General features: G+C 54.6%; 1 protein-coding gene across 3 annotated transcripts in view; it reads right to left on the bottom strand.

The window, feature by feature from the left end:
- Positions 1–6790, bottom strand: part of Ptprf (protein tyrosine phosphatase receptor type F) — an 81645-nt gene extending 74855 nt beyond the window's left edge. For all 3 annotated transcript variants that reach the window (XM_050161204.1, XM_050161206.1, XM_050161205.1), the window contains exons 1-2: positions 6605–6790; positions 8–87 (exon numbers count right to left, since the gene is read on the bottom strand). The gene's annotated coding sequence lies outside the window, so the exon portion shown is untranslated. The remainder of the gene's footprint in view (positions 1–7; positions 88–6604) is intronic.
- Between the last annotated feature and the right edge of the window lie 4737 nt (positions 6791–11527).

The following is an 11527-nucleotide window of genomic DNA, read 5'->3' as shown; positions in this document are numbered from 1 at the left end:
CACTCACCGGGTCTTTGCTCGCTTATATCAGTCACTCTTGCTGGGCAATCAGCACCCAGGGCAGGGCACCAGGGCCTCCGCTCCTTCCTGGACAGAGAGGAAAAGATAAGAAAAACATCAAGAATTTTATCAAAGCAAAATAGAAATTGACAGAGACAGACTTTCAAAACTCACTGTTTATGCAGGGAAACGAAAAACAGGTTAGGGATCTGCCAGTGTAGGGCGATCGCCGTTTAGTAAAGTAGCCATCTGCTTTCTGCACTGTGTTTGCGTGATGCTCCCTAAGCACCTACTACGTGCCTGCTCATCTGTCTACTTCCCTATGCCCATGAGCAACACAGGCCAGGTTCCCATGGCCACAGAACCTGGTTCTGGATTCCACAGCCATCCTGGACTAGAGCAGTCACCCACCCTAACTCTGGAACCCCACCTGTCAGGTTCTCCCTCACTAGCCAGCCACAGGGCACTCTCTTCCGATCTTCAAGTGTGCCCTCCTTTCTCCTGTGTCCCGGCCTTGCCCATGATGTGTGTTACTGCCTAAAATGGCCTACCTATTTGCTTCTGACTGGTAACCACTCAGATTTCAGATCCAACAGCGTTTCTCAAGTAAGTTTACCGTGACACTGCCAACTACATGCCTGGACTTTGCCTCAAATCAATGATCACAAACGTATTTATTTACTTACATGACTCCAAGTCACTAAAATAAGCTAAGTAAACACACGGGCACACCTGCCTGGCTCGCCTAGCAGGAACCCAGCACACAGTAGGTGCTTAGTCCACACATGGTGAGAACACGAGTTCCCAGGAAGCAGCCCAGCCAGGGCACGCCCAGCGCACACACCAGCCTTCAAAGAAACTTCAGGAGCAGTATTTATTTTTGACTTTCTGCTTCTCTATAATTTTTCTTAAATGAAGGTGTGCCCCTGGATGCCTCCTCCGCGGGCACACACAGCGCCAGGGCCCTGCCCCTTCCTTCTAAAACCATTACAGAGCTCTCACCAGCATGTGCATGGTCCTAGGTGAGGGGGCAGGGTTCAGTCACGCCCACATCACCTCATCACTAGCTCAGCTACTCTGCTAGTGCCCACCTGAAGCATGCTGCAGCCCACTTGGCGCTCCTTCTGGGCCTCACCCCACACTCGCGGCAGCATTCATCCCACCGTCCTGCCACCGTGGCTCATCCCTGGGCAAGAAACTGTAGGGGAGCTGGGAACATCCTTACTGACCCAGGCCCAACGCTCACTAACATCCACAAAGTAACCTTCACACCTGGGAATCATCCTCACTTTAACTGGTTTACGGTTTACTCAATGTGATTGTATGTATGTATGTGCACCAACTATCTGTAAGAATGGTGCTCAAATTCAGAAGAGGGCATCAGACTCCCGGAACTGGAGCTACAGATGGTTGTGAGCCACCATGTGGGTGCTAGGAACCAAACCCAGGACATCTACAAGAGCAGCCAACAAACGCTCTTAACTGCCCTTCTCCTTTCTAACCCTTTGTCCTTACTTCAGACTAGTCACCTTTGGAAAAAGCCACTGACTCACCCAAGGCCTCATCAGACCCACCCATCCCCCGCCAGATCAGAACCGAAGGCCCCGGGCCTCAGGATGCCAGCCAGTATGGGCTCCTGCCCACTGCATTTCTCCACAGCATTCCCAGTGGCCGCTGCTTCTGCAGCAGGCTGCCAAGCGGGTCTGGCCAGAGAAACCGGCTTCCGTGTTGCAAACTCAAAGGCCCGTTTGTCTCGAGTTGCACACCCAGTCTCACAATGCTTGCCATGGGCTGTTAGCTCCACCACCGTTGCTCAGGAACCCAGGCAGAGGGGTAGTGTTCAAAGCAATGGTATCACACCCAAGACCATGCCAGCAGCACTGGGCCTCCTGCAGATGACTGGGACACCCTACCTAAAGTAGAATCCAGATCTGAAGAAAGGCCCAGAATGGCCATGAAGCAGGTCTCAGAAACACAGGATCCCAAGGCTGCTAAGACCCCCCCCCCCCAAGGAACACAGAGCAGTCCAAGGTAGTATTTCTAGAACAGTACTCTGGATCAAAGAGTCCAACACGGACTATCAAGTCACTTTCAGACCCACCAGCAGCAACCCCCAGAACCACTCCAGACCCACAGGGGACAAAACCTACAACAGTCAGGCTGGCCAGCTACCCGGAAAATAAACTGGCATTGATGTCTGGAAGGTAGACTTGGCAGCTGCTCAGTCAGGGCCTAACTGGATAGGATTTCAGGGAGAATTCACACCGGGTACAACCCCCACAGAGGGCTCAGACCAGGCTTAGGTAACAGCCATGACCAAGATCACGTAGAAGGCCTTTGCACCAACCTGGCTGGCTGGCCCCAGTAGGGCTCTGCGTCACCTGCCAGGCTAAAGCCCGGCCCACCAGTGGGACCAGGAAGAGCAAGCAGAAACCCAGGGCACAGGCATAGATTGAAGCAACCTCCAGGCAGCCCTGGGGCTGCACCACAAAAAGTCTCCAGAAGCGGCAGATTATACACAGCCAAGGAAAGAATGTCGGAGTTCTTAGACCCAGAGGCCCAGGGCACCGAGACTTGGTACATCTGGACCTTGGAGGCAAAAGCAGAAAAGAATCCTGGGAGGAAGTGGGGTACTAAACCGCAGAGGCTGCCCCTTCTCAGAATCCCCTTCTGTTCACCTCAAGAGCTCTCTTCTCCAGGGCCCTACCTCAGCCTTCTCACACCTGCCAGTACCCTGAAGGTCAAATACATGGGGGCAACACATAGCTCCATCAGTGAAGATGAGGCTGGGGGACAAGGTAGCTGCCCCCGCCTGGTTGAGCATGCCATCCATAAGGTCCCCAGTTCAGAGCAGCAGCTACGGCAGGCAGGTGCCTCTGCCTGGACACTGTGTGTTCCCAAAGACAGCTCTGTGACTCGGGGATTCTGACAGAGGAGCGCATTTTTATCACTTTTATTGATAATGTGAAAACAACGGCTACTGCTGAGGGGCTGAGGGACGATACAAGATGTGAGGCCCTGTCCCGAACGTTTCATGTTTGTCTTTGATCCCCCCAACGACCCTATGAGGCGTGAGTTTTATCACACCCGTTTGAGAAATGGGGTCCAGAGATGGTTAGCAAATTGTTCAAGGTCAACTCAAACTCCAGTTCATACTCCAAGTCAGCTCTTGGCTGCTGCGGACAGCTGTCTTCCCTGAGAGAGCATCGCTCCTAGCTCCCATGTAATTCCTGGTATCCTCTGGTTTAAGACTCTTCATACTAAAGCCGGGCGATGGTGGCGCACACCTTTAATCCCAGCTCTCAGGAGGCGGGGGGGGGGGGGGGGGGGGGGGGGGGGGGGGGGGGGGGGGGGGGGGGGGGGGGGGGGGGGGGGGTTCTCTGTGAGTTCAAGGCCAGCCTGGTCTACAAGAGCTTGTAGCTAGGACAGGCTCTATAATTACAGCGAAACCCTGTTTTGAAAAACAAAAAACAAAACAAACAAAAAAGGGCTCTTCATACTCAACCCCTTCACCAAAACCCAAGTGCCTCACAGACAACACATGGGGCCTCAGCTCAACATTTACCTGGCCTGGCCTTTCCTCCCCAGGTCCCTGGTTCAGGACTTCAGTGAAGTCCTTCCTCTTCCTCACTCCACATCCCACGAACCACCCTGTCCTGTCCAAGGTGCTTTCTCGGTGGCCATGTGCCCCTCCTCTCCAGGCCACCTTTCTCTCACCTGACTTTCTGCACGCAGCACCGTCGTTAGGAATCCTGTCTCCACCCAGAATTTTCCATAGCCCTGAACCATCTTCCAGTGAAGAAACCTGTAGGATGACCCACAGCCTCCACCCAAACGTTAAGCCACAGGTGTCTCTCCCAGGTACCTCACAGAACATCCGTGGCTCTGGGAGCTGCTGTGGCTGTCATTGAACACGCCACAAGTGATAACATATCTCAACCTTCACTCAGATTGTTTAAATTTTTTAATTAACTAATTAATTTTGCAGTGCTGGGAACCGAGTCCAGGCCTCAAGCGTGCCAGGCAAGGGCCCTCCCGCTGCGTTATTTCCAGAACTGCTCACACTGTTTCAGTCTTCTCCTTCCTCTGCGGCATCCTTTCTTTTTCAACCGGCAAACTCCTACTGACCTATCTAAGCCCACTTCAGAGAGCCCTTTCGGAGTCTCACCCTGAACCCGCAGCCCCTGGACTCCTCCAATCTTCTAACCTCAGCTTGGAACGGCAGTTGCTCTATGTGGCTAAGGCTCCCACCTCAGCAGCAGCAAAGAGATGAGCTTCCTCTTCTGGACAGCTGTTCGTCCCACAGGAAGCCAGACTGCCAAGCCAAAAGTGCCTAGCCCTGTGCCTGGCACACTGTCAGCAGTCGATAGCAGATTACTGAATCCCTTTTGCATTCCCACGAAGCCACTGCCACTGCGGCCTTGCAGAGCCAGCTACATGGTTCTCTCGGCCTTTCACGGCAGCCCCGGGGCCCACCTATCCTTGACTACCAGCCCCTTTCTCCAGGGAACTAAAGCTGAGACACCCAAAAGGCCTCCTTGCTGTAGCAGTTAAGGTCTGGGGACTACCTCCCGAACGGAGGACCTCAGACTGACTCCCAATACAGGTGGCCGGGAGAGGGTGCAGAGAATGCAGGAAACAACAAGGACGCTATCTTGCTGCAGGTCCATACAGTTCACAGGGAAGGGTTTTCAGCCAGTCTACCTTTGCTACAGCCCACCCTACCTCCCGGGAAACTGTTTCTCCAGCACCCAGAACTATGGAAAAGAACTCCTTCCATAGCCCTAAACACTTGAGACTGGATGGGGGGGGGGGGGGGGGGGTGTCAGCAGCTGCAGGAGGAAGGGAAGGAAGAATCCTATTAAGACTGTCCTCATTGAAGGAAGGGAAGAACACTGTAACTCAAGGAAAACAAAACCACGAAGAAAGTGAACTGGAACGGAAGGGAAGTATGTGCACAAGAAGGCCCGCGGCGGAGTGTGCAGGTGCACAGGTGTGCTGTGAGTGTGCAAGCACAGCAAGTTTCTGCACTGGGGCTCCTTGCGGGGAGGGTGAGCTGAGAATGGGAATGGAGGTGGGAAGGGGGGGCCTATGGGGTGTGTGGCCTGAGCCCTGGCTGAGAATGAAGGGTTGTTCTTGAGGAGTCGTTGAAGCCCTAGGCAGATTTATACAATCAGTAAAAACAGGGATTTTCACACTCCCTGAAGCAAGAGTTAATAAGAAGCCACACAGACTAGCTCAGATTTCCTGTCAGACCTCTCCTCTGGATCCTATCAGATTCCTGGGGCCTCCCAAAGGATCCCACACTGGGCCCTTCATCCAGGAACTGCCATCCCACCACAAAACACTGCCCTGTATTCTCAGGCTAGAGCCAGCACCAGGTCACTCAGGATGCTACTCTTGTCCCTTCAGAAGCAGAAGTGGAGCCTTCCTCAACAACCCTTGGTCATCCAGTATCCACAACCCCTGCCTGGCTGCTCTTAGGGGGGTCCTCCCTCCCATTCCACAGCTAGGGACAGGTAGGGCTCCCACCCCGCCGGCTCCAAGTCAGAGGCCCTGCAGAGGGAGGGGGTGAAATGGGGAGAAGGGCTAGCCCCTCCCCCTCCCGGGGTAGAAGAACCAGAGGGGCCGCATTCCAGAGAAGTGGGGGAGGGGGCCTGACAGAGGGGATACAGAGACACCAAGCAGAGAGACACCCAAGGAAGGAGCTAAGAGACATGGAGGCACAGAGACCCAGGGACAAGGAACACGGAGACCCGGAGAGGGAACACGGAGACCTGGGGCGAGAGGACAGGGAGACCCGGGAGAAGTCAATACTCGGGGAGAGGACACAGAGACTGGGAGGGAAGAGTGACCCACAGCTGGACACGCGGGGACCGCAGGGAATGAGATCTGGAGGCAGTGGGCGACACAGGCAGACAGAGACATCTAGGGAAACTGAGAAAGGCGCCGTGACTAAGACGCGGGCACAGAGACTGGGGACCGGGCACGCCCGGACGGGACGGGACCGGGCGGGACGTCGGGAGGCGACTGAGTGAACTTTCGGAGCGGGTCCGAGCGCACCCGTCCTCCCGGGACAAGTGGCTCCGGGGCCTCAGGGGCACCGCTCGGGGTGGGGGTTGGGACCGCCCGCCAGGTCCCTCCCCAGCCCGCGCTCCGCACGGAGACGAGGGAAAGGGGGGGGGGGCTCCCAACTCTCGCCCCGCGCATCCCGGGGCCGCACGTGCGCCCGGTCGCCCGCGAGACCCGGCGTCGGCTGCGGCTCTTCCGCCGGCGGGGAGGGGGCGCCGTGGGACGGGGAGGCGGCCTGGACCCGCCCGGGGCCGGCGGGGGAGGCTGGAGGCCGCCCCCGGAGCGCGACCGCGGCGGGTGGGGGACCGGGCACCCACCGGCGCGGGGAAACTTTGCACGGGGGGCGCGGGCTGCGGCTCAGGTGCGGCGGGGGTTCGGCCGCGATCGCGGCGCGGCAGGTGGGGGCGCGGCCCAGCCTCCCGGCGCCCCCGGGCCCGCCCCCGGCTCCGCTCCACGGACGCGGGGCTAGGGCGGGGACGGCGCGGAAGGGCCGCGCACCGAGGGGCCCGAATGGGGCTCGGGGGTCACTCACCGCCTCTCCGGGGGCCGTCGGTCTGCATGTCCCCCCTCGAGCCGCTGAGGCCGCCGCTTCCAGTCCGCCGCTGCCGCGGTCGCCCGCTCCCGCCACCGCCACAGCCGCCAGAGCCCAAGCCGGAGCCGGAGCCGGAGCCGCCGCCTCTGCCGCCGCCACCGCTCCCGCCGCTCCCGCGCCAGCTCCAGCCGCGCGCGCCCGCCCGCGCCCGCGTCCCTGCCCCTGCCGTGCGCGTCCCCGGCGCCGCCCCTCCCCTCGTGCACTCTCGCTTGTAGAGGAGTGAAGCTGTAGGCCCAAAGAGGCTGCAGCCCAACCCCAAGTCTAAACCGACTGCAAGGCCAAGATTGAGCTTAAACCTCAGTAAATGAGCGTGGATAGACCCAAACTCCGACACCAAGTCCAGACCCTCCCAAATATTCACATGAACCTAATACTTCTCTAGGATCCCCCTACCCCCATACAGATGTAAATCTGATACTCAGCCCAGAACAACCTTTGAACCAAAGGTTGAGTCTAGACCCCTAAATTTGCCTAACAACCAGAGCAAGTACTAATTTTTATCTGCGACCATATAGTGTAGTGACCCCAATTAGAGATTCTAACCTTAAATGGCTACATCCTTCTATCTGGCCATGGCTTGATGTTGACAGAGGCCCGAACCCTTGGTCTGAATGGACTCCCCAAAGTAAACCTACTAAACTCAAAGGTCTCACACCCTCGCACCGTATCCCAATGCTTTCCTGAGTCTGAGTCCCTAAATAAAATGTCACTGGTTTATTTTCATTCCAGGTCTGTACATTTTCTGACTGAAATTCTCATTTTTGGGGAAAACATTTATTTATTTATTTATTTATTTATTTATTTATTTATTTATTTATTTTGTGTGTGTGTGCGCGTGCGCACGCGCGCGTTCTGCATAAACGCAGGTGCTGGCAGAGGCCCAAGAGGGCTTCAGATCGCTTGCAACCACAGTTATAGGAGGATATGAGCAACCCAATGTGGATGCTGGGAACCAGACCCAAGTCCTCTGCTCCATTAAGTGCTCTTCACTGCGGAGCCATATCTCCAACCCTGGGACTGTTGATTTCAATAGCAAATTTGGGATTAGGCCACCAGAATAGGAAAAGAGGCAAACAAACAGAAAACACCCTAACACAGATGCTGACCCCAATACCCCTCCCCGCTTTTGTGATCATTTAGTACAATGGCCTGATCCAATTCTACTAATTGTGCAGCTCAAGATAAGATTGGCTTTGTAGAAACGCCACACAAGTCTTTATCTCTACACTGTTCTTCCACCGCTCTGACCTGACATCGGCCCCACCCAGGGGCTGACCAACAAACACTCTAATTTCTATACTAATCCCAATAGGTATAACTGGATGACTGGTCTCAAGACCTAGGTCCAGCATAAACCTTGGCGCTGAATTTCAGACTCCTTGTCTACCTACAGCCATCCCAGCCCAAACCTGCACAGTCTCACCTGAATTCACATCACCATATCAAAGTCAAATGCGCGTGCGGCTCCAGGTCTCCGCATCCAGCGTGAGCAGTGCCGGGGACTGCTCCGCACTAAACCAATAGCCTACCTGAAGATTTATATTTCCAGCGGTCCTTATAGGGACTCGGCAAGCTCCAAACAAGAGCCAGCCTTGGCACCAGAGCTTTCAGGCTCCTCAACGCCCAGGCTCTACTACAAACATTTAGAAAGTTATCCAAGGCCACACCAGCCCTTTTCTGTGCCCAATCCCACCCCAGGAGGTTTCACCATTAAGGGAAGATGAAAGGTTCTCCACTACCAGGGTCAGGTAAGAACCTTTGTGAGGATTCCCTGATTCTCCTATGAGTTTAGAATCAAATGAGAAACAAAAGCAAGATTTGGGGACAACTGAGGCTTCTAGAGTGTGATATCTCGGCAGTTACCTGCTAGGTTTAGGGATCTGAGTTGAGGGATCAAGTTCAGGGTAACACCTAATTCCCAGCCTGCTTTTGTCTTGGACTTGTATTCACAAGCAGTGCGAGTGCGCCCCCTGGTGTATGATAAGGCAATAGGCCTGGCTCCCGTGAATCTGGGCGATTTGGCCCAGATGACAAATAGATCAAAAATGAACACTCCTCAGGCAGTGGTTTTTCACCCACGGGTAATTTTGTTGTGCTGTGGGAGAGCTGTTGCAGTTTTTATGCATCTTTAAATATATTTTGTCTGTTTTTCAGAACTTTGACTGTTTAGTTCCCCAACTTAAAAACGTATAATTTTCAGTCTGCTTTTGCTGACTTCTGTAAACAGCTCTTTCCCTTGGCTTTCCTGGTTCCCACTGTCCCTCATGGCTTCTGGTTCTTCAATCACTTTGCTGTATCTTTTCATTTTCAGGGCTCTGAACTAGGCTTCTCCTTCTCCTGCCTCCTTCCAGCCCTTGGACCTCTTGTGAGCTCCAGACCCTTATGCCAAGAGCCTTCTCCACGGCAGGTCTTAGCTGTCTCCCAGATAAATAGAACCCCCATCTCTCACATCTCAGGTCTGTCCCCATTCACCTCAGGCAAGGACCTCAGTCACTGGTCCAGAAATACAATACAGCTCTTCCTTCCCAATTGGCCCTCAGTCCTGTAAAGTGTGTGTGTGTGTGTGTGTGTGTGTGTGTGTGTGTGTGTGTGTGTGTGTGTGTGAAGAAACAGAGACAGAGACAGAGGGGATGGAGAGAGATTGACCGATTGGTTATGACTTTGACATTAGCCCACATAAAACCAAACTTGACCTAAACTCTCAAGTTATGTTCATCCCGCATCCCCAGACTTGCTGTTCCGGGAGTGAATTGTCCTATGTGCTAAGGACCCTGTCTTTTTCCAGGAAGTCACACCTAAGCCTTGGGCTGGGTTAGTTATCTCTGCAGTCTTCCTCTGTGCGTGTGTGTTTTTCTCAGCTGAGACTGTAGGTTCCGCAAGGGCAGGCTGTGCCTCATCCCCTGCCCTATTCCAGAGGCCAGTGAGGGGACCGACACTCAGCAGGTGCCTGGAATAGAGTATTTAAAAAGTGAAGATGCTTTTTTCCCTTTCTGTTTACAAGGAGCCACCAGATATGGAAGAGCAGGTGGAGGAAGAGCTCCCTTTCCAGGGCTTAGACCTCCACACCTCAGTCTTCCTGGGCCTGGCATCTCTGGGAAGAGGGGCTCGTGTCTTCTGTCTTTTCAGCTTACCACCTAGAGTATCGGTGTGAGGCCTGTCTGGTGGCCCTGCACGTCTGCCCGGTTTAGTGAGTGTGACACTCACAAGGCAGGAGTGCAGAAGCCCTGCCCTACCCCTACCCCGTGGCTAGAGATGGCAGACCCACTCACTGCTAAGCCAACGAGGCTTCTGCTTTCAGTCACCCAGAGGTACATTCTGGGGCCACCGCAGGCATCTCAAAACCTCAAGCTATTCTCTATCCTATCTCTCATCCATCTGTTGCTCCCCAATTGGTAGAGTAGATATGAAGGCAGGGCAGAAGATTTCTGGAACCCCCATGGTCTGACCTCAGCATGTATAGGACCTGGAACTGCACAGAAACTCCAGGAATAAAATCAGAGACTCAGGTCCTGAGGCTACATGATGAGAGAGAGAGAGAGAGAGAGAGAGAGAGAGAGAGAGAGAGAGAGAGAGAGAGAGATCTCAAGTGGCCAGGCCTAGATGGCTTATAAAGAAATGAAGCCAGGGCTCACACCAGATTGCCAAACTCTGAGCACAGGGTCCATGTGGGCCTGCCCTGCTGCCCTGCTCCTAGACCTGGAGGGGAGGCATGTCCTTGTGCTCATATCGAAGGCCGCGTGATGTCTCATGGTAGCTCTGTGTCTGTTGTGTTCCAGCCCCAGGGTGTAGGGTGAGGGAGCACCAGATGTCAGTTCCCACTCCCTAGTCACCCTTTGTCCAGAGCCTGGGCCCCCTGGATGCTCCTCAAATTCATGACGTCAGTACATCTCTTAGTTGGTTGAAATCAAATTAGATTCAGCCTGAGTACCCCCCACCCCCACCCCACCAGACCAGCAGGAGTTCTGTTGTCTCTCACAGCTGTCTTACCCTCTCCTTGCCAAAAGTTCAAGCATTCCGGGGGTTTGCGCAGCCCCAGAGTTGGTGAATCTGTGCTCCTGAGCCATGCAGGAAGAGATTTAAGACACATACATAAACAGTAACCACTGCCGTAATGGGGTATCCACTATTCACCCCTCCCTCTCAATCTACAAGGCCTCGCTTACCCGTCACCATACCCTGTTCATCCCAGGCTCTCTCAAGGCAGCTCCTCCTATAGAGCCTTCACAGAGCTGTAGCCTTGAGTCCTTGGTGTTTTGGGTTCCCCACAGCTGGGGCAGGGGGTAGACAACGCTGCTTACCTACCTCCTGCATCTGGACAGCCAGCTCCCCCCGGATCACAGTGCTGCCCTCTCTCAGATGTCAGAAAGAGCTCAGAGGGCAGACCTACCAGATTGCCAACTTCCCTTCCCAGGTACTGATGGGAGAGAAAGGCTGGGGCCCTAGAGCACAAAGCCTGGCTAATGTCTTTCTTCCTTGCCAGTGAGTCACTGTGGTGGGGGCACGATACAGGAGCTAATTTCTCAATGGAACAAGCAGCCGATGACCTCACCCTAGCAGGATTCCCTAATGTCCTTATCACCAAGTGAAGCCACCCACAACTGCTCCTTCCTGCTCATCCCTACGGTTTCAAGGGGACTGGCAGTTGCTGTCTCACAGAGCCCCTGGCTCCTTTAGGGCTTTGCTCCCCCCTTTCCTCATCCTCCTTGCTACACCTTGTTCCCTGTCATGATCAAGCCTCTCCAGCCCTGAAGGAAACTTCCCTCTCTTGAATTCATACCCCCTCCAGGGTGGGGGAGACTTGGGCACTTCCCTGCTCCCCTTCCCAGTAAACTCCTTCATCCTTCATCTCTTGCTTGCTTCTGG

The sequence above is a fragment of the Alexandromys fortis genome, unplaced genomic scaffold (genome assembly GCF_014885135.2).
Source record: "Alexandromys fortis isolate MF-2015 unplaced genomic scaffold, M_Fortis_MF-2015_v1.1 scaffold_122, whole genome shotgun sequence".
Lineage (NCBI taxonomy): Eukaryota > Metazoa > Chordata > Mammalia > Rodentia > Cricetidae > Alexandromys > Alexandromys fortis.
This window is presented reverse-complemented; position numbering and strand designations above follow the sequence as displayed.